Raw genomic sequence first — 24,401 nt, 5'->3', positions numbered from 1 at the left:
CTTTGGCTTAGCCAATTAAACTTTTAAAATTAAACTTTTAAAATTTCCTGGAAATTGTCTCTGATTTTTTTTTCTGGACTCTATTATGTAGATACTGAACCTTCTCCGTTGGTCATCTTTTCTCTTTCAGTTTCTACCTATTTGCTTTGTTCTCTTGACTGGATAGTCCCCTCCTTTTATCTTTCAGAGTTTCTGTTGAATTTACTATTTTAGCTATCATAATTAGAACTCACAAGAGCTCTTTTGTGTTTTGTGATTATTCCTTTTCTTTCCTACATATAGTATTCTGTTCTTGTTTCATGGATGCATATTGCCTTAGTTCTTTCAGGCTGTTATAGCAAAATACCACTAACTGGGAAACTTATAAAGAACAGAAATAGATTGGCATGGTTGCCTTCAGGTGAGGCCTCCTTCCTGATTCATAGCCAGCACCTTGTCACTGTGTCCTCTATCGGTTCAGTGCAAGAGGGTGGGCTCTCTCTAGAGCCTTTTTTTTTTTTTTTAAATAAGGCATTAATCACATTCATGAGGGCTCTACTCTCTTGACCTAAACACCTTCCAAAGGCATACCACATGATACCATCACCTTTGGAGATAAAGATTTTAACATTTGTAAATTTGGGGGAGACACAAACATTCAGTTCATGGAGAGTATTATTTAGTTTTTTTTTCTTTTTTTTAAAGTTTATTTATTTTTTGAGAGAGAGAAAATGAGTGGGGAGGGGCAGAGAGAGCAACAGAGAGAAAATCTCAAGCAGGCACTGCACTGTCAGCTTGGAGCCCAATGGGGGGCTTGAACTCAGAAACCGTGAGATTGTGACCTGAGCTGAAACCAAGAGTCGGAAGCTTAACAGACTGAGCCACCCAGGAACCCCTGTAGTATTTTTTCTTTTAAGTTTTCCTCTTTTTATGGTCCTTTTCTCTCCCCTCTGAGTTGCTTTTATTCTTTATATATGTGTGTGTGTGTGTATATATATATATATATATATATATATATAAATTTTTTAAAAGTTTTATTTATTTATTTTTGAGAGACACAGAGACTGTGTGAGCAGGGGAGGGGTAGAGACAAGGAGAGGGAGAAAGAATCCCAAGAGGCTCCGCACTGTCAGTGCAGAGCCCAACATGGGGCTTGAACCCAAGAAATGGCAAGATCATGACCTGAGCTGAAAACAAGAGTCAGACGCTTACCTGACTGAGGACTGAACCACCCAGGTGCCCCTGAGCTGCTTTTATTCTGATTGCTTGGTGTCTTGCCTTTTAGAGGAAGACACTAAAAAGCAAATCAAAAGTTCTCTGGGCATTCCCACCCTATCTCCCCATAATTAACAGCAGTCATGATGTTGCTTCTCTGTTCCACTTCTTTTCTCTGAATGTTAACACTTTCCATTGTTTGATGTATTGCACTACATTAATGACTTTATATACTATAATTTCCAATTGTTTTGTAGGGTATTAAGGTTTTTTTTTTTCCTTTTACAGGTACCTTGCCAGACATAGTTTTCCACATATGGCTTTTTTTTTTTTTTTCATCTAAATCACTGTCTTGGAATAAATTCTGGGAGTGGGGTTACCAGGTCAGAATCTTGTGGGCATTTCCATTACTTTTTCCTGTGTGTTGCCAAATTTCTTCCTAAAGGTAGTAGATACAGGTCCAATGTCAACAGCAACAAATAAGTACAACCTTTCAAGCATATGATTTCTGAGTCTTTCTTGTTAATTTCAAAAGTACAAATTAGCACTGTTTAAATCTCATTATTTAGATTTCTCTTTTCTTTGGTTACTAATGAGGTTGAATAGTCTTTCACATGGATCTGCAAAAACAGCCTGGAAAAACACAAGGAACCCCACTGGACATAGAAAAGCTCCTCAAAGAACTTTCAAACAGTTGCGAAAGCAAAATATTTTGTGTTGGTGTGTTGGCAGTGGTTGTGTGTGTGTGTGTGTGTGTGTGTGTGTAATTGACATACATCACCATATACATTTAAGCAGTATAGCACGTTTCATATGTATTGTGAAATGATTACACAGTTGGTTCAGCTCACATCCATCATCTCATATAGATACAATAAAAAGAAAATTTTCTTTTTGTGATGAGAATGCTTGGGATTTGCTCTGTTAACAACTTTCCTACATTTCATACACCGCTGTTAGCTATAGTCATCATGTTTATGTTATATCCCTAGTACTTATTATCTTAGTTATCTTATTTGTCTTTTAACTGGAAGTTTGTACCTTTTTGTTTAAGATTCTATTTTTAAGTTATGTCTACACGCAATGTGGGGCTTGAACTCATAATCCTGAGACCAAAAGGTACATGCTCCACTGACTGAGCCAGCCAGGTGCCCCGGAATTGTGTACTTTTTGTCCACCTTTCTCTAATCCCCCTTCCTCTGACCCTTTGCCTCTTGTAACTACAAGTCTGAGCTTGATTTTCCTATAAGTTTGATTTTTTTTTTTTTTTAGATTCCACGTGTTAATGAAATCATAGAGTATTGTCTTTCTCTGACTTATTTCACTCTGCATAATGCTTTCAAGGTCTATCCATGTTGCAAATATTAGGATTTCCTTATTTTTTTTTAATGATGAATAATATTCTGTGTATGTGTGTGCGTGTGTGTGTGTGTATACCACACACATACACCACAACTTGTTCTGTTTTAATATTTACTTTGAGAGAGAGAGAGAGCGAGCGAGTGTGCAAGTGGGGGAGGGACAGAGAGAGAAGGAGAGAGAAAATCTTAAGCAGGCTCTGCAATATCACCACAAAGCCCGACATGGAACATGATCTTAGAACCATGAGATCACTACCTGAGCTGAAATCAAGAGTTGGATGTTTAACCAGAGAAGCCACCCAGATGCCCCCACAACTGCTTTATCCATTTATCCACTGATGGACACTAGGTTCCATGTCTTGGCTATTGTAAATAATGCTGCAATGAATTTGGGGGTGCAGCTTTCTGAATTAGTGTTTTCATTTCTTTTGGATATATTCCTAGAAGTGGAATTGCTGGATATAATAATATAATTTTTGAGGAGCTTCCATATTGTTTTCCACAGTGGCTGTAGCAATTGACAATCCCATAAAGGTTCTTTTTTCTCCACTTCCACACCAACCCTTGTTATCTCTTGTCTTTTTTGGTGATGGCCATTATAACAGGCATCAGGCAAGACCTTACTGTTTTTAATTTGCATTTCTTTCATGACTAATGATGCTAAAAGCATCTTTTCATGTACGTGTTGTCCTTTCATATCTGGACATTTCATTGGAGAAATAGCTATTCAGGTGCTCTGCCCATTTGTAATTTTTTTTTCTTTTGCTGTTGCATTGTATGGGTTCTTTATATTTTTTAAAAATATTTTCCCCTTATCAGTTTTATTATTTGCAAGTGTTTTGTACCATCCTGTAAGGTGTTCTTTTCACTTGGTTGATGGTTTCTTTTGCTCTGCAGGAGTTCTAGTTTAATCTATTCCCACTTCTTTATTTTTTATTTTGTTGTTTGTGTTTTAGTCGTCCCATCCGAAAAATCATTATGAAGACCCATGTCAAAGACATTTATTGCTATATTTTATTCTAGGAGTTTCATGGCTACAGGTCTTACATTTAAGGCTTTTTATGTCTATGTATTTATTTTGAGAGAGAGAGAGAGAGAACAGGGGAGGGGCAGAAGAGAGAGGAGAGAGAATATCCCAAACAGGCTCCATGCTGTCAGCGCAGAACCAGGCTCCGGGCTTGATCCCACTGTGAGATCATGACCTGAACCAAAATCAAGAGTTGGTTGCTTAACAGACTGAGCCACCCAGGTGCCCCAAGGCTTTAACCCATTATGAGTTAATTTTTGTGAATGACGTTAAGGTATGGATCCAGTTTCGTTCTCTTACATGTGACTATCCAATTATCCCGGCACCATTCATTGTAGAGACCATCTTTACTCCACTGAGTATTCTTGGCTCCCTTGTCAAATATTAGTTGACTGTATATACTTGGGTTTATTTTTCAGCTCTAGGTTTTGTTCCATTGGTCTATTTTTCTATCATTATTGCCAATACCACACTTTTGATGACTATAGCTTGAAATTAGGAAATGTGATGCCTCCTATATTGTTCTTTTTCAGGATTTCTTTGGCCATTCGGGGTCTTTAGTGGTGTTACATTAACTTTAGGAGTGTTTTTTTTTTTTCTTTTTTTACTTATGTAAAAAGTGTCATTGGAATTTTGATAGGGATTTTGCAGAAGTTTTTAACCTGGGTGTCATGGGCTGCAGTGGGTTGACTTCCTGAAATGATATGCAAAATTTTGTGTATATATGCACATTAGCAAGAGGGGAGGGTCCTTGACTTTCATCACAACTCACAGGGATCTGGACCTAAAAGGCTAAGTTATATGATGAAATGTTTCTGCCCCAAGTAACAAAAAGGTAATACAGGAAGGCTCTGGAGTGAGACTTCCTTGGTTTGGAATCTCATTCTGCCACTTATCAGCTCTATAATCTTGGGAAAGCTACTACTGTCTCTGTGCTGTGAGATGGGATGATGGTGATAAAGAATTTGCACATAAAGTACTTTTAATAGTACCAGGCACAGAAAAAAGAAAAAAAGAAAAAGAAAGGGGTTCCTAGGTGGCTCAGTCCGTTAAGTGTCTGATTCTTGGTTTTGTCTCAGGTCATGATCTCACCGTTCGTGGGTTCAAGCCCACGTTGGTCTCTGCACTGACAGCCTGGAACCTGCTTGGGATCCTTTCCTTCTTCTCTCTCTGCCCCTCCTCTGCTTTCTCTCTCTCTCTGTCTTGAAATAAGTAAGTAAACTTTAAAAAAATAGTACCTGGCACATAGTAAATGTTTAATATATAATACATATATATTATAATACATAATATATGTAATACATATAATACATATATAATATGTATTATAAATAAAAAATAATAAATATTTAGGGGCACCTGGGTGAATCAGTCAATTAAGCATCCGACTTCGGCTCAGGTCATGATCTCATGGTCTGTGGGTTCAAGCCCCGTGTCAGGCTCTGTGCTGACAGCTCAGATTCTGTGTCTTTCTCACTCTCTCTGCCCCTCCCCTGCTCATGCTCTCTCTCTCTCTCTCTCTCAATCTCTCAAAAATAAAATAAACATTAAAAAATTTTTGAAAATAGAATTTGTCTAAAAACTTAATAATTAGAACCTTCTAACCATAGGATTGGCTATGGCATGTAGCAATGAGTTCCCTGTTGTTTGAAGTGTTCATGAAATAGATGACAAACATCAGGGAGGCTTTTGAGAGGATCTCTGAATTAGAAGAGGGGTTGAATTAGGCCCTCTTAAGTTTCTATGAATTAAATTTTCCTTTCGGGCAGGTGGCAAGGGTGAGACCAGCAGGCCTCCAGCAGGAGTGACAGCTGCTCTTGCTAAAATGGAAATATATTTGTGAACAAGCAGGCTGTTTCAAGAGCATATTTTTGGCACACTCTTCAAGACCAAGTGAGATTCTGCACCATTATGAGCAGAGAGAGTACGAGTGGGGGAATCGTCCTGGGTGCCCTGGGAGATCACATAGTAGGGGATTAGGAGTGGAGCCTTGTGGAGCAGAGGCTGCCTGCTCCAACTGCTCCTCTGATTAACATATTTAATGAGGACTTACCAGGCCTGAGGGCTGGGTGTCATGGTGGGTGGTGGGTGGGGTTAAAAGATGAATGAGATCCAATACCACTGTTCCTTCACTGTGCTAGTTTTCATTCCACTTATTGGACTTATGGGCTATTCATGGAGGGTTAATAAAGTCCAGCCAAGTGACTGAGTAATATGGATGTCTTTGGAATGGTTGGTTCAGAGAGAAGTTCTCTGTGTGGATGTATTTTTGCTCATGAGCATAGGGTATCCATGCAAATCTCAGATTCCCGAACTCTGGATTAAGTAAAATTTGAGTGGGCTTGTGCTGAGCGAAATTTTCTTCTGGTTGGTTTATCCAGAAACAGACTCTGAGAGAAGGATTGCGGTACACCCTGTTTATTTGGGAGGTGAAGGAACCCTAGGAAGGGGAGGAGAGAATAAGGCAGGGATGGGGAGGTGAGTATCACTTAATTCCCCTGCACTTGTAGCCTGCCAAGGGAGGGGGGGGCGGGTTGCAGAGAAGGCCTGAGTGCCAGAGAATGCTCTGAAATAAAGAACTGCAGGTATTGGCAGTTGGACATCAATGGGTGACAAGTGGTAAGAGAGATGGACAGGCCACCAAAAGCATCTGTTACAGTGTTTTTGAGTACAACACTGATGTAAGCAAGGCCCAGTGTGCATTGAGAAGCAAGTCCCAGTGAGTTATTTCTCAAGCCTGAGGTTGACCAGGGGCCCTGTATAAAGTTGTTGGGTCTTTGTGCTTCGTAAAGGCAGCTGGCCATGGAGGCACAGGTGGGGCTGAAAGAGCCAGCTTCTGCTCAGTATATGGCACCTGAGTAAGAGATACTCCCAGTAAACCCAGGTTTGAACTCTGAGGGAAGATGAAAGCATGAAGTCTCAGAAGGGTGAGAGGAAGGTGTAGAGAAGGAAAGTGGGGGCTTCGGAAGTCCCAGGATGTGCCTACCTTCTGCTACGTCTTCACCAAGACCAGCAGTGGGGATGGCCTCCCATGAGATCCCTGGAACTTTGTCACATATGCTCTGTCAATACTTTCTGTTTGAGTACCCTGAAGCCTTTCATAGTTAGTGGAGGAGCAAGAGCCTACAAGTCCCCAAACCTGGGATCTAGTCCCTGCCCTGTTGCTAACAGCCATGTGACTTTGGCAAACCAGACATGACCAAAATTCAAGTTCTCAGACGCCAGTCGAGGGCCAACGTTGCAAACAGGCTTTTAAAAGGATAACAATCTCAGGCCTGCTATGTTACCTGTTTCTGGCACAAACTGATGAATATTTTCTGTAACTATATAATAACTTCAGGTTTGGAGCTAGTGACACTGAGTTTGAACCTTGCGTCCAACATTTATTAAGTAGGTGTCCTTTGCCAAGTCCTTACCATCCTGTGCCTCAATTTCTTCACCTACAGAAAGAAATTCCTTCCCCTGCAAGATTAGAGGGAATGTGTGCAAAGTGTTTGGAAGGTAAGCTGAGCTATTCCTGTTGGTGTCCATGTTTTCTCCTCCCTGTCTGTTGGCAATATGATGTTTTGGTCCGATGCCTGGGGCACAGGGCAGTGTGGTGGAACTTCACAGAACTTCGAGATCAATTCAGGTGGAGGAGGAGTTTGTTGGGGTGTTCTCTGTCTGGGGCAAAAGTGAGGCCCACTTCCTGCCTGCTTCCACCCTGCTTTCCGTCTCACGGGGCTGGATGAACATTTTGCATTAATGGACCCCCTTGTACACCTGAGTGCTGAGTTTGAATAACTGGAGAGGGGGGAGGACATGGGGTTGGGCTACTTATTTCCTTGGTTCCTTCTCCCTACGGTTTTGCGGGATTGCTGTGCCCATCTATCCAAGGCCACAGCTGTTGTCCACCGACACTCACTGCACTCCTGTCCTCTCCAGGAATGATGATTATTCTTTCCACTTGCTCTGTCAAGGCTGGTGGGAAGGGGTGGGAGCAGCTCCCCCCTCTTGTTTGGCCAGTGGAGGGGAACGTGGGGAGGGATACTGTACTCTCCACTTTGGTTTCCTGAAACCTGCCCCAACCTCATAAATGGCCCTTTTATTAAAAATCCAAATTACCTAATTGAGTGTGCCATCTGTTTCTAGTAGAGCCCTGCTGGTAGGAGGAGTTAGGACTCCTGGCTTGGAGCCCAGGCCTTGCCATTCGGTAGCTGTGGAAGTAGGAACAGGTCACCTAACAGGTGTCGACCAGAGGGGTGGAGTCTAACCCTCCTCTGTCTGTGCCTTCAACATCACAAGTTGAGGGTTTCAGACTGTCACTTCTAGGGGCTAGACAAGAGCTCCATGAGTGAAGAGGGTTGAATGAAGAGGGAATGTGGAGAACGCAGCTCTCTCTAAGATTCTTGTGCAGGAATGCAGATAGTGTGGCCAGAGCTTTTCATTTTTATTACTGTTACTCTGCAATACATTTTAAAATTCTACAGTAAGGGCAAACACAAGTGTGTTTCTGCCCAGGATTGAACTGGGACCTTTACACTTGTGAGGTGAATGTGATAACCACTACACTATGGACAGCAGTCAGAACTTTTGATTTCTTAAGAGAAGCTGAACATCCAGATTTTAATGTGAGTTCTTATAATTTTTTTGCTTCTTTATTTTGAACTTAAAAAATTTTTGTTTATTTTGAGAGAGAGTACAAGCAGGGGAAGGGCAGAGAGAGAGAGAGAGAGAGAATCCCAAGCAGGCTCTTTACTATCAACACAGAGCCCAATGCGTGGCTTGAACCCTTGAACTTCGAGATCATGATCTGAGCCAAGATCAAGAGTCAGATGCTTAACTGACTGAGCCACCCAGGCATCCCTCAAGTATTTTTTTAAATTAAAGTATAGTTGATACACAATGGTAATTAGTTTCAGGTGTGCAGCAGAGTGATTCAATGACTCTGTCACAACAAGTGTAGTTGCCATCTGTCCCCACACATCACTATTATAGCACCACTGGCCATATTCCCTATGTTGTACCTTTCATTACCCTGAGTCATTTGTTCCATAAGTGGAAGCCATACCTCCCATTCCCCTTTGCCCCTTTTGCCCATCCCTCTACCTTTCTCCCCTCTGGCAACCACCAGTTTGTTCTCTGTATTTATGGGTCTGTTTCTGCTTTTGTTCCTTTGTTTAGTTTTGTTTTTTTTAGACTTCACATGTAAGTGAAATCATATGGTATTTGTCTTTCTTTGTCTGACTTGTTTCACCTCACCTAATACCCTACACTATAGGTCCATCCATGTTGTTGGAAACGGCAAGATCTCTCTTTTTTAGGCATTAAAAAAAATTCATTTATTTTTGCAAGAGTGTAAGTGGGGGAGGGGCACAGAGGGGGACAGAGGATCCCAAGCAGCCTCTGTGCTGGCTGGCTGATAGCAGAGAGCCTGATGTGGGACTCAAATTCATAAACCGTGAAATCATGACCTGAGCAGAAGTCAGATGCTCAACCAACTGAGCCACCCAGATGCCCCTCTTTTTTTTTTTATGGCTTAATAATATTCCAGTGTGTGTGTGTGTGTGTGTGTGTGTGTGCGCGCGCCACTCTTCTTCATCCATTCACCTATCACTGGACCCTTGGGTTGCTTTCATACCTTGGCTATTGTAAATAATGCTACAGTAAACATAGGGGTGCATATCTTTTCAAATTAGTGGGTTTTTTTCCTATTGGGTAAATACACAGTAGTGGGATTACTGAATTGTATGATATTTCTAATTTTTTAAACATTTTTTGTTTTGTTTTTAAGTAATCTCTACACCCAATCTAGGGCCTGAACTTACCACCCTTGAGATCAAGTGTCACATTCCATTGACAGAGCCAACCAGGTGCCCCATATTTCTAATTTTTGAGACACCGCCGTACTGTTTTCCACAGTGGCTATACCAATTGACATTGTCACCAACACTTAAGGAGCATTTGTTTTTCTCCATATCCTTGCCAATACTTGTTATTTCTTGTATTGTAAAAAAAAATTTTTTTGTTTAAAAAAAATTTCTTATTTAAAAAAATTTTTTTTAATGTTTTTATTTATTTTTGAGACAGAGAGACAGAGCATGAGCCCGGAAGGGGACAGAGAGAGAGGGAGACACAGAATCTGAAGCAGGCTCCAGGCTCCGAGCTGTCAGCACAGAGCCTGATGTGGGGCTCGAACTCAGGGACTGTGAGATCATGACCTGAGCTGAAGTCAGACGATTAACCAACTGAGCCACCCAGGTGTCCCCCCACCCCTGCCAAATTTTTTTAATGTTTATTTATTTTTGAGAGAGAGAGAAACAGAGTGTGTGTGTGTGGGGGGGGGGGTGGCGCAGAGAGAGAGGAAGACAGATACAGAATCCGAAGCTGTCTCCAGGCTCCGGGCTGTCAGCACAGAGCCTGATGCGGGGCTTGAACCCATGAGCAGCGAAATCATGACTTGAACAGAAGTTGGACGCTCAACTGACTGAGGCACCCAGGTGCCCCATTTCTTGCCTTTTTAATACCTGACAGGTATAAAGTGATATCTCATGGTGGTTTTGATTTGCATTTCCCTGATGATTAGTGATGTTGAACATCTTTTCATGTATCTGTTGGCCATCTGAATGTCTTTTTTGGAAAGATGTCCATTCAGTTTCTCTGTCCACTTTTTAATTGGAATTTTTTTAGTGTTGTAATAATTTATATATTTTGGATATTAACTGCTTATTGGATAGATTTGAAAATATTTCCCCCCATTTAGTAGGTTCCCTTCTTGTTTTGTTGATGGTTTCCTTTGCTGTTCAAAGCTTTTTATTTTGGTGTAGACTCAACAGTTTAATTTTGCTTTTTGTTTCCCTTGCCAGAGGAGACATATCTAGAAAAATATCGCTAAGACTGATGTCTAAGAAGTTACTGCCTATGTTTTCTTATAGGAGTTTTATGGTTTCAGGTCTCATATTTAGGTCCTTAATCCATTCTGAGTTTCTTTTTGTGTATGGTGTAAGACAGTGGTCCAGTTTCATTCTTTTGCATGTAGCTGTCCAGTTTTCCCAGCACCATTGATTGAAGAGACTGTCTTTTCCCCATTGTATATTGTTGTCTCCTTTGTCATAGACTAATTGGCCACAGAAGTGTAGGTATATTTCTGGGCTCTCTATTCTATTGATCTATGTGTCTCTTTTTGTGCCAGTACAATACTGTTTTGATTACTACAGCATTTTAGTATATCTTGAAATCTGGATGGTGATACGTCCAGTTTTATTCTTCTTTCTCAAGATTACTTTGGCTATTTGGGGTCTTTTGTGGTTCCATACCAATTTTAGTATTATTTTCTCTAGTTCTGTGACACATGCTATTCATATTTTAATAAGAATTGCACTGAATCTGTAGATTGCCTTGGATAGTATGAATATTTTAATAATATTAATTCTTCTAATCCATGAGTGTGGAATATTTTTTCATTTGTATCATCTTTAATTCTTTTCATCAACATTTTATAGTCTTCAGACTATGTATTTTAATTCCTTCGTTCAGTTTATTCCTAGGTATTTTATTCTTTTTCGTGCAGTTGTAAATGGAATTTTCTTAATTTCTCTTTCTGCTGCTTTGTTATTAGTGTAGAGAAACACAACAGATTTCTGTATATCAATTTTGTATCCTGTATCTTTACTGAATTATTACTTCTGATAGGTTTTTTTTTTTTGCAAAATCCTAAGGGTTTTCTATGTATAGTATCATATCATCTGCAATTAGTGACAGTTTTATTTCTTTCTTACTAATATGGATGTCCTTTTTTTCCCTTGTCTGATTGCTGTGGCTAGGACTTCTAGTACTATGTTGAATAAAATTGGAAATCCTTATCTTGTTCCTGATCTTAGATGAAAAAGTCTCAATTTTTTACCATTGAAATGATGTTAGCTGTGGGTTTGTCATATAGGGCCTTTGTTATGTTAAGGTATGTTTCCTCTACACTTGATCTTAACTGTAAGGCTGAGAAGTGATGGGTATGTTTCCTCTAAAGCCACTTTGTTACCAGTTTTTATCACGAATGGATATTAAATTTCCTCAAATGCTTTTTCTGCATCTATGGAGATGAATGTATGTTCTTTATCCTTAATTTTGTTAATGTTGGGTATCATGTTAATTGATTTGCAGGTAGTGAACCATTCTTGCATCTCTGGAATAAATCCCCTTTGAGTATGGTGAATGATCCTTTTAATGTGTTATTGAATGTGGTTTGTTAACACTTTGCTGAGGATTTTTGCATCCATGTTCATCAGGAATATTGGCCTGTGGTTTTCTTTTTCTGTAGTGTCTTTGTCTAGTTTTGGCATCAGGGCAATGCTGGCCTCATAGAATGTATTTGGAAGCTTTCTTATCCTATTTTTTGGAATAATTTGAGGAGAATAGGTATTAACTCTTCTTTAAATGTTTGGTAGAATTCACCAGTCAATCCCTCTGGTCCTGGACTTTAGCTCATCAGGAGTTTTTTGATAACTGATTCAGTTTTATTACTAGTATTCATTCTATTCAGATTTTTTTTATTTTTTCCTGATTCAGTTTTGGCAGATTATATGTTTCTAGGAATTTATCCATTTTTTCTAGGTTGTCCAATTTTTGGTTATCATTTTTGATAGTAGTCTCTTATAATCCTTTGTACTTTTAAAAAAATATTTATTTTTGAGAGAGACAGAGTGTGAGTTGGGGAGAGGCAGAGAGAGAGAGACAAGAACCTGAAGCAGACTCCAGGCTCTGAGCTGTCAGCACAGAACCCAACATGGGACTCGAACCCACTAGCTGTGAGATTATGACCTGAGCCAAAGATGGATGCTTAACTGACTGATCCACCCATGTGCCCCTAATCCTTTGTATTTTTGTGGTGTCTTTTGTTACTTCTCTTTCATTTCACTTCTTTTCTTTTTTTAAGGTTTTATTTTTAAGTAATTTCTACACCCAACATGGGGCTCTAACTTACAACCCCATGATCAAGAGTCACATGCTCTTCTGACTGAGCCAGCTAGGCACCCCTCCTCTTGAATTTCTGATTTCGTTTATTTGGGTCCTTTCTCTTTTTTTCTTAATGCGCCTGGCTAAAGGATATTAATTTTATTTATCTTTTCAAAGAACCAACTCTTGATTTCATTAATCTTTTCTCTCTCTCTCTTTTTTTTTTTTGTCTCTATTTTATTTGTTTCTGTTCTGATCTTTATTATTTCCTTCATTCTACTAATTTTGGGCTTTGTTCTTCTTTTTCTAGTATCTTTAGGTATAAAGTTAGATTGAGATTTTCCTTGTTTGTTGAGGTAGGTTTGTATCACTATAAATCTCCCTCTTAGAACTGCTTCTGTTGAGACCCAAAATTTTTGAATTGTTGTGTGTTATTTTCACTTGTTTCCATGTATTTTTTAATTTCCTTTTTGATTTCCTCATTGACCCATTTGTTGTTTAGTAGCATGGTGTTTAGTCTTTATGTGTTCATTTTTTTTCCCAGTTTTTTTTTTCTTGTAATTGATTTCTACCTTAATACTGTTGTGGTTGGAAAAGATGTTTGATGTGATTTCCTTCTTAAATTTGTTGAGATTGTTTTGGGGCCTAATATGTGATCCATCTTAGGGACTGTTCCATGTGCACTTGAGAAACAACAACAACAACAGCAAAACCCTGTGTATTCTGTTGTTTTTAGATGGAATGTTCTGTATATATCTCTTAAACCCATCTGGTCTAATGTGTCATTCAAAAACATTTCCAAGGGAGGGAGGGAGAAAAAAAAATTTCCTTATTGGTTTTCTGCTTGAATGTTCTATCTATTGATGTAAGTAGGGGTGAAGTCTCCTATTAGTATTGTACTCTTGTCAATTTTCCCCTTTATGTCGGTTGATATTTGCTTTATGTATTTAGGTGTCCAATGTCGAGCATATAGTTATTAAAATTGTTACATCCTCTTGTTGGATTTATCCTTTTATTATCGTGCAATGCCCTTCTTTGTTGCTTGTTACAGTCTTTGTTTTAAGGTATATTTTGTCCCATAGAGGTATTGCTACCCTGGCTTTTTTCCCCCCACCTTTATATGGAGTATCTTTTCCATATCTTCACTTTCAATTTGTATGTGTCTTTAGTTCTGAAGTCAGTCTCTTGTAGGCAATATCTAAATGGGATTTGGGTTTTTTTTAGTCTATTCCATCTCTCTATATTTTTTGATTGAAGCATTTAGACCATTTGCAATTAAAGTCATTATTAATAGATATGTACATATTGCCATTTTATTCATTGTTTTCTGGTTGTTTCTGTATTTCTTCTCTGTTGCTTCTTCCTCTCTTTATGATTGATGACTTTTTTTTTAAACATTTATTTATTTTTGAGAGACAGAGCATGAGCTGGGGAGGGGCAGAGAGAGAGAAGGAGACACAGAATTTGAAGCAGGCTGCAGGCTCTGAGCAAGCTGTTAGCACAGAGCCTGATGCGGGGCACGAACCCACAAACTGTAAGATCATGACCTGAGCCGAAGTCGGATGCTCAACCGACTGAGCCACCCAGGAGCCCCTGATTGATGACTTTTTTTACTGTTATGCTTGGCTTTCTTTCCTTTATTTTTTGTGTATCTCTTACAGGTTTTTGGCTTGTGGTTACCATGAGGTTTATGTATAACATTCTAAATATATAGCAGTCTATATTAACTTGAGGGTCACTTAAGTTCGAACACATTTTATGTATGTGTTGTCATATTTTACATCTTTTTATTTTGTAAGTCCTCTTAATTAATTTTTTAGATGTAATTGATTTTACTACTTCTGTCTTTCAACCTTCATACTAGCTTTATAAGTGATTGCTGTGCTACCTTTATGTTTGATTTTACTCAAGAAATTTTTCCTTTTGTTTTCTTAAGATTTTATTTTTTGGTAATCTTTACACCCAACGTGGGGCTCAAACTTAAAACTCCAATATCAAGAGTTACCTGCTGTACCAACTGAGTCAGCCAGGTGCCCTGAAAATTTTTCCTTTTATAATTTTTTTTTTCTAATTATGGACATTTCTTCTCTTCTTACAGAAGTCCCCTTAACATTTATTTTAAGACTGGCTTCATGGTAATGAATTCTTTGATTTTGTTTGGGAAACTATCTTTCCTTCAAATCTGAGTGATGTTCTTGCTGGGTATTCTTGGTTATAGGTTTTTTTTTTTTCTTTCAACACTTTGAATATATCATGCCTCTCCATTCTAGCCTATAAAATTTCTGCTGAAAAAAAAGCTGATAGCCTTATGGAATTTCCTTTGTATATGACTAGTTGCTTCTCTCTTGCTGTTTTTAAAATTCTTTCTCTTTCATCTTTGACATTTTAATTATTATGTGTCATGGTGTGAACCTCCTGGGATTCATGATGTGGAACTCTCTGTGTTTCTGAACCTGGATATCTGTTTCCTTCCCCAGGTTAGGGAATTTTTTAGCTATTATTTACTCAAGTAAGTTTTCTGCCCTCTTCTCTCTCTCTTCTCCTTCTGGGACCCCTATAATGCAAATGTCAGTTTGCTTGATGTTACCTAAGAGATCCTGTACTCTGTCCTCATTTTATTTTATTTTTGTTGTGTTTTGTTGATTAAGTGTTAATTTTAATTCCAGTAGAGTTAACATACAATGTTACATTAGTTTCAGGTATACAATATAGTGATTCATCAATTCCATACATCACCCAGTGCTCATCATGACAGGTACACTCCTTAGTCCCAGTTTCCCCCTCCCCCCACCCACCTCCCATCTGGTAACCATCAATTCGTTGTCTATAGTAAAGGATCTGTTTCTTGGCTTCCCTCTCTCTCCGCCCCCCCTTCTCTCTCTTTTTCCCTTTGCTCATTAGTTTTGTTTCTTAAATTCCACATATGTATGAAATAATATGGTATTTATCTCTGACTTATTTCACTTAGCATTTGACTCTCTAGCTCCATCCATACTCTAATCCTTATTATTTCCTTTCTTCTGTTAGGTTTGGGTTCTGTTTGTTCTTCTTTTTCTAGCACCTTTAGGTGTAAGGTTAGGTTGTTGCTTTGATTTTTTTTGCCTCTTGAGGAAGGCCCGTATTGTTTTAAACTTCCTTCCTAGAACCAGTTTTGCTTCACCCCCCAAATTTTGGACTGTTGTTTTTATGTATGTTTTAAATGTTTATTTATTTATTTTGAGAGAGAAAGCAGGGAAGGGGAAGAGAGAGAGTGGGGGAGAGAGAAAACCCGAAGCAGGCTCCATGCTGCCAGCACAGAGTTTGATGTGGGCCTCAAACCCACGAACCATGAGATCAAGACCTGAGTCAAAACCAAGACTCAGCCACTTAACTGAGCCACCCAGATGCCCCATCTTGCCATGTATGTTTTGATTTCTTCTTTGATTTCCTGGTTGACCCATTCATTGTTTAGTAGCATGTTATGTAATCTTTTTTTTTTTTTTTTTTTTTTTTTTTTTTTTTTTTTGCTCTTTCCAGACTTTTTCTTGTTGTTGATTTCTAGTTTCAGTGTTGTGGTCACAAAAGATGCATGGAATGATATTGATCTTTTTGAATTTCTTGAGACTTGTGGCCTAATATGTGATCTGTTCTGGAAAATGTTCTATGTGCACTTGAAAAAATTTGTATTGTGCTGTTTTAGGATGGGATGTTCTGAATATATCTGTTAAATCCATCTGGTCCAGTGTGTCATTCAAAGCCAATTTCCTTGTTGATATTCTGTTTGGATGATGTGTGCTTGGATATAAGTGGGGTCTTAAAGTCCCCTGCTATTGTATTACTATTGGTTATTTCTTTATGTTTGTTATTAACTTGTTATGTATTTGGGTGCTTTCATGTTGGGTGTATAAGTTTTTACAATTGTTATATCCTCTTGTTGGACTGTCCCCTTTATTATTAAATAATGTCCATCTTTGTCTCTTGTTGTGGTCTTTGTTTTAAAGTCTATTTTGTCCATTTTAAGTATGGCTACCGTGGCTTTCTTTACATTTCATTTGCATGATACTTGTTTTTCTATTCCCTCACTCTGAGTCTTCAGGTATGTTTAGGTATGAAGTAAGTCTCTTGTAGGCAGCGTATAGATGGGTCTCTTTTTTCCAATGTTTGTTTTTTTGAGAGAGAGACAGACAGACAGAGAGACCAGCATGAGGGGGGAGGGGCAGAGAGAGAGGGGGACAGAATCTGAAGCAGGCCCAGGTGCTGAGTTGTCAGCACGGAACCTGACGTAGGGCTTGAAATCATGAACCCCAAGATCATGACTTGAGCTGAAGTCAGCCACTTTACCCACTGAGCCACCCAGGCAACCCCACCATTTTTATTTTAAAACACCCTATGTCTTTTTTTTTTTTAACGTTTTTATTTATTTTTGAGACAGAGAGAGACAGAGCATGAATGGGGGAGGGTCACAGAGAGAGGGAGACACAGAATCTGAAACAGGCTCCAGGCTCTGAGCTGTCAGCTCAGAGCCCGACGCGGGGCTCGAACCCACGGACCGTGAGATCATGACCTGAGCCGAAGTCGGACGCTTAACCGACCGAGCCACCCAGGCGGCCCAACACCCTATGTCTTTTGATTGGAGCATTGACCCATTTATTTATTTGAGTCCAATTTGAAGTTATTATTGATAGATATATATTTATTGCCATTTTGTTACCAATTTTGTGGCTGTTTTAGTAGTTGTTATGTGATTCTTCTCTTGCTCTCTTTCATGGTTCATTGGCTTTCCTTGAATTCCTTTCTGTTTATTCTTTGCCTGTCTATTACTGAGTTTTGATTTGTGGTTACCATTAGGTTTGTGTATAACATCTTCTGTGTATAGCAATCTATATTAAGTTGATATTCACTTAAGTTTGAACCCATTCTCTACCCCTTCCCCCATCCCCCACATTTTAGATATATGGTATTGTGTTTTACATCCTCTTATTTATTTAGTGAATCCTTTGACTTATTTTTACAGAAATACTTACTTTTACTGCTTTTATGTTTTTTTTTTTTTTACTTTTCATACTCTCACTTATGTTCTTTCCTTTCCATTCAAAGAGTACCCTTTAATATTTTTTGTAGGGTAGGCTGAGTGGTCACAAACTCCTTTATTTTTTGTTTCAGAAACTCTTTATCTCTCCTTGTATTCTGAATGATAGCTTTGCTGGATAGAGTATTCTTAGCTGCAGGTTTTTCCCTTTCAGGACTTTGAATATATCATGCCACCCTCTTCTGGCCTGTAAAGCTTCTGCTGAAAAATCTGCTGATATTTACATACAGGGAGAATCTAATGATGCTATCTTCTTTTCTGTTGCTGCTTTAAAGTTTTTTTCTTTATCACTACTTTTTGCCATTTTCAGTTCTATGTGTCTTGGTGTGGACCTCCTTGAGTTGATTTTCTAGGGGGATCTCTGTGCCTCCTGGATGTGGATATCTGTTTCCAGATTGGGGAAGTTTTCAGCTATTATTTCTTCAAATAAATTTTCTGCAGCCTTTGCTCTCCTCTTCTTCTATGATCCCTATAATGCAAATATTATTATGTTTGATGTAGAGACTGAGTTCCCTAAGACTTTTCTTAATTTGCATATTTTTTCTTCTCATTTGGTCAGCTTCATTACTTTCTGTTACTTTGTCTTCCACTTCATTAATTCATTCCTCTACTTCATCTAGACTGCTGTTTATTCCATCAAGTGTATTTTTAATTTCATTTATGGTATTCTTCATCTCTGATTGGTTCTTTTTTTCCCCAGAATCTTAAATATTCTGTATTTCATTTCATTATATTGTTATTGAAGTGTAGTTGACACAGAATGTTATGTTAGTTTCAGGGCTACAGCACAGTGATAAAACAACTCTGTATGAAAGGAACTTGATAGATATTTTCCCAAAAGAGACATTCTGAGAAATGTACCTGACTATCAATAATGAGTTGTGAAAGTAAAAGAAGCTTTTTAAAAATTATCAGTGATAGAAACATGCTCGTCAGGTATTCTAGATATTGACATAAACTATCTTTTTAATCTCTATAGAAAATGAACTTACACATTTTTGTCATAAGAGGCAAAGATTTGAATCTGAAAAGTGTATTCTAGAGATGTGTCGGGCAGTAAAAAAAGTACAAATACATCATTTATATATAGAAAAATTCAGGCATGAGCAACACCATCTGATGGGTTCTTTTTAAAAAAAAATCTCTGTTAAAGATCTCATTGATGTCCTCCCCTCTTTTCTCAAGTCTAGTGAATATCTTTATGATCATTATTTTAAATTCTCTTTAAGTCATATTATTTACATCTGTTTTCCTTGGGTCTCTTGGTCTGGTTTGGTCCTGTTCTTTCATTTGGGACATAGTTCTCTGTCTCCACATTTTGTCTAACTCTCTGTGTCCATTTCTATGTATTAGAAAAGTCAGCTATGTCTCTTACTCTTGATGCTAGTGGCCTTAAGAAGAAGAGGTCCTTAGTGCATGGCAGTGCAGTGTCCCCTAATCCCCAGGACCTGGTGCTTCAGGGAGTGCCTCTTATGTGTATATCACGAGCTGTGCTGTTGCATCCTGACCTCTTTTCCCTTCAGTCCATGTCTCTTTGCCTGTTGTGGGCAATATTTGTTCCTCAGAAGGGGTGGGGTGTGTTTTTACAAGGTGTGTGCTCATCTGCTTGTGAAATGAGACCTGCTGCTACTGCTGGCACTGAAACTGAAATCCTGCAAACCTTGTTGGTCAGGAGATGTGGTGTTGGCAGGGTTTGTGCCAGTCTTCTGGGGGAGGGGGCCTGCAGCACCAGGACTGAGGCCAGTGTGACTGGAAAAGGCAGGTCTACTGATGTGGGGGGTGGGTGGGCATGGCTTGGTGTAAACAAGTTAGGTAATGAGTGTCAGAGGTACACTTGTTACTGTAGGTGGCCGCTGTTTATGCTGCTGGGAGCAGGAGGTAAATGGAATGTGCCAGTTTGTTTGTTCCTGGAGGGGGCTTCTGTGATCTCTGTCTCTCTGAGTCACACTCTGAGATGAGTAAATCACTCTCCCTCCCATCTGCCCCAGTGTATTTCAACTGCTGATTCTGGGCTGTTTTTGCATGGGCTGTTGTGCTCTTTAAGGGTGGCGACTTGGCTTCCTAACACCCTCTGGGCTCTTTCAGAGCTGAGACCTCTGATTTTTTAAAAAAATCCCAGGTTTCAAGTTCTGCTGGTTGTACAAACTCAATAAATTTGGCCCCTCTCACTTTCAAAGCCAAATGTTGTGGGGATTTGTCTTGCCTGTGTGGGCTCCCTTGTGTGAAATTTTGTTTTTCACCCTTCTCTGTGCTACCAGTTCCCTCCCCACCATGGGTGGCCATGGTCTGTTTTGTTTCCAAACTGTGTCTTCACCCTTCCTACCTTCCTTAGTGTGGCTTCTTCCCAGCCTTTAGTTGTGGACTTTGTTCTGCCCGTCTTAGGGTTATTTCCTAGTTATATATGCTGATGTGAGTGTTACTTAGTTGTATCCATGGGATAGAAGGAGCTTACGGGTCCTTTTACTCTGCCATTTTCTCAGTCTCTCCTATCCTCATTTTTGGACATTGTTTTTTTGCGGGGTGCCTGGTAGCTCTGTCACTTGTGTCTCACTCTTGATTTCGGCTCAGGTCATGATCTCACAGCCATGGGATCAAGCCCCATGTTGGGACCCCATGGAACCTGTTTGGAATTCTCTCTCTCCTTTTGCCCCTCTCCTGCTTGTACTCTCTTTATCTCTATCTCTCTCTCAAAAAAAACTTTTTTGGGGGTGCTGAGGTGGCATTTGGTTGAGTATCCAAATCTTGGATTGGCTCAGGTCATGATCAACCAAATGCCACCTCATGATCAACCAAATGCACTGTACATGGAGCCTGCTTGAGATTCTCTCATCCTCTTCCCCTTTGCCCTCTCCCCTGCTCCCTGCTTGTGCTTAAAAAATATAAAATAAAAATAAAATTAAAAAAATCTTTTTTATTTTCATCTTGGGTGCTTTCCCTTATCCTGCCTTCCAGATCACTGATTTTTCCTTTTTCATCCTCTAATCTACTGTTAATTCCCTCTTGGGTATTTTTCATTTCAGTTATTATATTCTTCAAGTCCTTCTGAGATTTTTGTCTTATTCTTCTGTGTGGAACATATTGCTCTGTCTCCTCATTTTGCTTGACTTACTGTGTTTCTGTGAATTAGGTGAAACATCTACTTATCCTAACCTTGATGGAATGGTTTTGTTTATCACAGGCCATCCCCTGTGAATACTGTGTGTTCCTGGTGACTTTGGTTGGTTGGCTGGAGATGTGGCTGTCATGGGCTGGGGGTCCCAGGCTGCCCTGTTGGGATGGTTGGGACTGAAGTAGGTGTGGGCCAGAGTGGTCCTGGGACCCTCTCTGCAGAAGGTACCTTGGCAGGACAGCTGAAGCTGAAATTACAAGCCAGGGTATTCCAGGGTACCCTGTGCATGGCTGGAGCTGAGGTGTGCACAGGCCAGGGGATTCTGGGATCCTTTGTATAGATGGTTTGTGCCAGAATGCTTAGAGCCAAGGTCAGTGTACCCCCAGTTGCTCTGCACTGGAGGGGTTCCCTGGCAAGTTGTCTGGAGCCAAAGTGATGTGGGTCTGGAGAGTTGCAGGGTGCTTTGTCCCTGTGTCGCCTTGGTGAAACTGCCATTAGCTGTAGTAAGCATCGATCAGGGATGTCCTGGTGTGTGCACCATGGTGGGGTGGCCTTGGTGGTATGGCTGTGACTGCTGTGAGCTAGGGGCCTGGGGCTCACTGAGGCAGCAGGCCAGCTATGGCACTGGGCCCTGCTCCTGTCCATACTGTCAAGGTGGAGGGGGAATATAAACTGTGCTGCTCACTAGTCCCTCTAACCTCGAGAGTGTTCCCGCAACTCTCCTACCATCTGGCAGGATTTTAGGGTTGGTTTGTTTATATTCTAGTTGCCCTTTTAAACTTGAGCTTTTTTTTTTTTTTTTTTTTCTGGTGTTGTTTTTTTTGTGCTCCAGGGAAGAGGGATCTCCCAGCCTGTGGGTAGCATCCCTCCCCAGTGCAGTTGGCAGCGTTGGGGATGGGGATTCCCCTTGTCGCTCAGTCTCCGTCTCTTGCCATTCTCTCTGGGTTGTTTATATCATTTGTTGTGCAGAAGCTGTTCAGACAGCCCTCGGTCCTTCTCCAGGAGGAATTGATCTACAAATGGGGGTAGATTTGGTATACCTGTGGAGGAGGTGAGTTCAGGGTCTTTGTGCATTGTCATCTTAGACTAGAGCTCCAAATTTGTCTCAGTTTTTAAAGTTTGCATTAGTTAACAAAACAAACAAAAAAGCTCCAAGAATAGTGAAAACACTGTGCAGACCAAACAGTTTTTGACTGAATTAACTTCTGTCAAGCCACCTGTCCCTGCCTGGTAAGCTATGTTGTGTTCCCTGGAAAGTCATTCTTTCTGGTGAGACATTTAGGACAAGTCTTTTTTTTTTTTTTTTACTTAGCTAAAAACTCTCAGGATTAAGTAAATGGGGGTTCTTTCAGTGGACAAATGCTTTACAAATAGAGTCAGAGAGCAAGGGTATCCAGCAAGTTGCTTTAATAAAGTTTCATCCAGTCCTAAAACAAATTATTCTTTTGCAATTAACAGTGTTGGAGTGAAAATGGCTCTCACTCAAATAGAGACCTGGACTAATGCCAACTGGATTCACGTACTTTTTTGCGTTCCTCCCAGTGCCTAGCACAGCGTCTAGCACACAGCAGTTGCTCAGTAGGTGTTGGTTTGATGTGTGAGTGAATCAATGATGAATGGATGGATGAATGGCTCTTTGCTTGGCTCACAGAGAAGACCGACATGTGAATTTAGGCAGAGGGACAAGGAAGGTCTTCTCTAGGCAATTCCAGAAAAAGAGAAAAAAAAAAAAAATGAGGCTTCTGTGTTCATTCACAGCCTCATCTGTAATAATTGAAATATCATTTGTTTCATGTGTGGTTGTTGGTTTTTGTTTAATTTAATGTTTTGGTAATGAGTTCTTAAGCACTGAACTATTAGCAATGTTGTTACTAAGAGTAAAATAAGTAATAAATGGTAGTTGTTTGATTTTTAATGAACTTCAGGTGTTTTTTAGCTAGAAGAGGGCAGCCTGCTCAGAATAGTCATGTTTTTGGAGGATTGCCGCCCCCTCGTGGATTCAGTGGAGAAAGACAAGAGTTTGAAGCCTCCTGCTCTTGGCTTAATTGAGGCAACTGGCTTTTCCAGTTCAACAAATACTTTATTCAGGGGCTGAGGGTAGGGTATAGATAAGAATATTGCATACTACTCATCCTCCAGCAGCTCACAGAAACCACAGAGCTCAAAGGGACTTTTGAGACGTTCGTTTTCAACCCCTGGTCCTCAGAAGTCTGGTGGGAGCGATCCTCTCTTGGGTGGCTGTTGAGAGCGGACAGTGCGCCATGATGGCACACTTTAGGGTACAAGGTAGTGGAGCGCTGCCTGCCCACCCCAAAATGCCGCACTCCGCTGTTGTATCTCCTGCGAGTATTTGCACCTAATCATGTCATCCTCAAGTCCCGCTTCTGGTACTTTGTGTCTGAAGATGAAGACTTCAGGGGAAATTGTCTACTGTGGACAGGTGTTTGAGAAATTCCCCTTGTGGGTGAAGAACTTCGGCATCTGGCTGCGTTATGACTCCCGCAGTGGCACCCACAACATGTACGGGGCGTACAGGGACCTGACGACGAGGGCGCCGTCACCCACTGCGACCGAGACATGGGCACCCCACACCCCTCCCTGGGCTGCTGGATCCAGATCATGAAGGTGGAGGAGATTGCAGCCAGCACGTGCCGCCGAGCAGCAGTCAGACAGTTCCATGACTCCAAGAATCAAGTTCCCACTGCCCCACCGGGTCCTGTGTCGCCAGCACAACCCGCATTTCATCACCAAGAGGCCGAACACCCTCTTTTAGATGCAGAGCCTCCCTGGCTCCAGTTCTGCCCAAATGAATTCAATGGGAAAACAAAACAAAACAAAAATCAAACAACAAAAAAAGGGCTTCTTGTGAAGATAACAGAACACCTTTTTCTCTTTTCTTTTTTATGTTTGTTTTGAAAGAGAGAGAGTACACAAGCAGTGGAAGGGGCAGAGAGAGGGAGAGAGAGAATCCCAATCAGGCTCCCTACTGTCAGCGCAGAGCCCAGGATGGAGGGGGCTCCATCTCAGGAACCATGAGATCCTGACCTGCACTGAAATCAAGAGTCCCACGCTTAACCCACTGAGCCACCCAGGTGCCCCTAATGGAGAACACTTTCAATGAAAAACTTACTTCCATAAGTTTTTCTTAGACTTGAGATATCTGCTACTGTTTTTTTCTAGTGGGTGCTATAAAATAAGCAATTAATGAACAGCTATTTAGAAGAACCACCCCCCCCCCCAAATATGGCAAGAGATGTTCATATAGTTGGACAACTCTTCTTTGCAGAGATGTATGTGCCTCACAGTGATTACTTATTGTGTTTTATAATGTATAAACCTGATATTACTTAGTAAGGTAACCTTAGTGAAGGGAAGACATGTGTGCTAGATCATAGCTTGGATAAGGGTTTGTAGTGAATCCTTTCTTCAGGGTACTTTGAACCAAAGCTGTGACTTCAGGAGCTGCCCCTTGAGGGTGCTCCACCCACGTGGAGCACTTCTCAGGGCCTGTTTGTAGAATTTCTAGGTGGAGGACGTGGCCTGGTCTAAACACAGGCATCTTTTCATTTTAGGAACAAATCCAAACAGTAGGAACTGAATAATCCAGGTCCAGCAAATAGTGGCTGAAGAAACTGCGTTGGGGTCCAGCCTTGGTGATGTCAGTTGTGAGGTAAGGTCAAGGTTGTTTGTTTGATTTTCATTTTATTTTTTTCC

The 24,401-nt window shown here is 40.3% G+C and overlaps 1 pseudogene; it reads left to right on the top strand.

Moving 5' to 3' along the window:
* Positions 1-20,853: 20,853 nt before the first annotated feature.
* Positions 20,854-23,460, top strand: LOC125935235 (60S ribosomal protein L18a-like; annotated as a pseudogene).
* The last annotated feature ends 941 nt before the right edge of the window (positions 23,461-24,401 follow it).

The sequence above is a fragment of the Panthera uncia genome (assembly GCF_023721935.1).
Source record: "Panthera uncia isolate 11264 chromosome A1 unlocalized genomic scaffold, Puncia_PCG_1.0 HiC_scaffold_17, whole genome shotgun sequence".
Taxonomy (NCBI): Eukaryota; Metazoa; Chordata; class Mammalia; order Carnivora; family Felidae; genus Panthera; species Panthera uncia.
The sequence above is the reverse complement of the archived record's forward strand: the minus strand, read 5'-3'. Positions and strand labels throughout refer to the sequence as shown.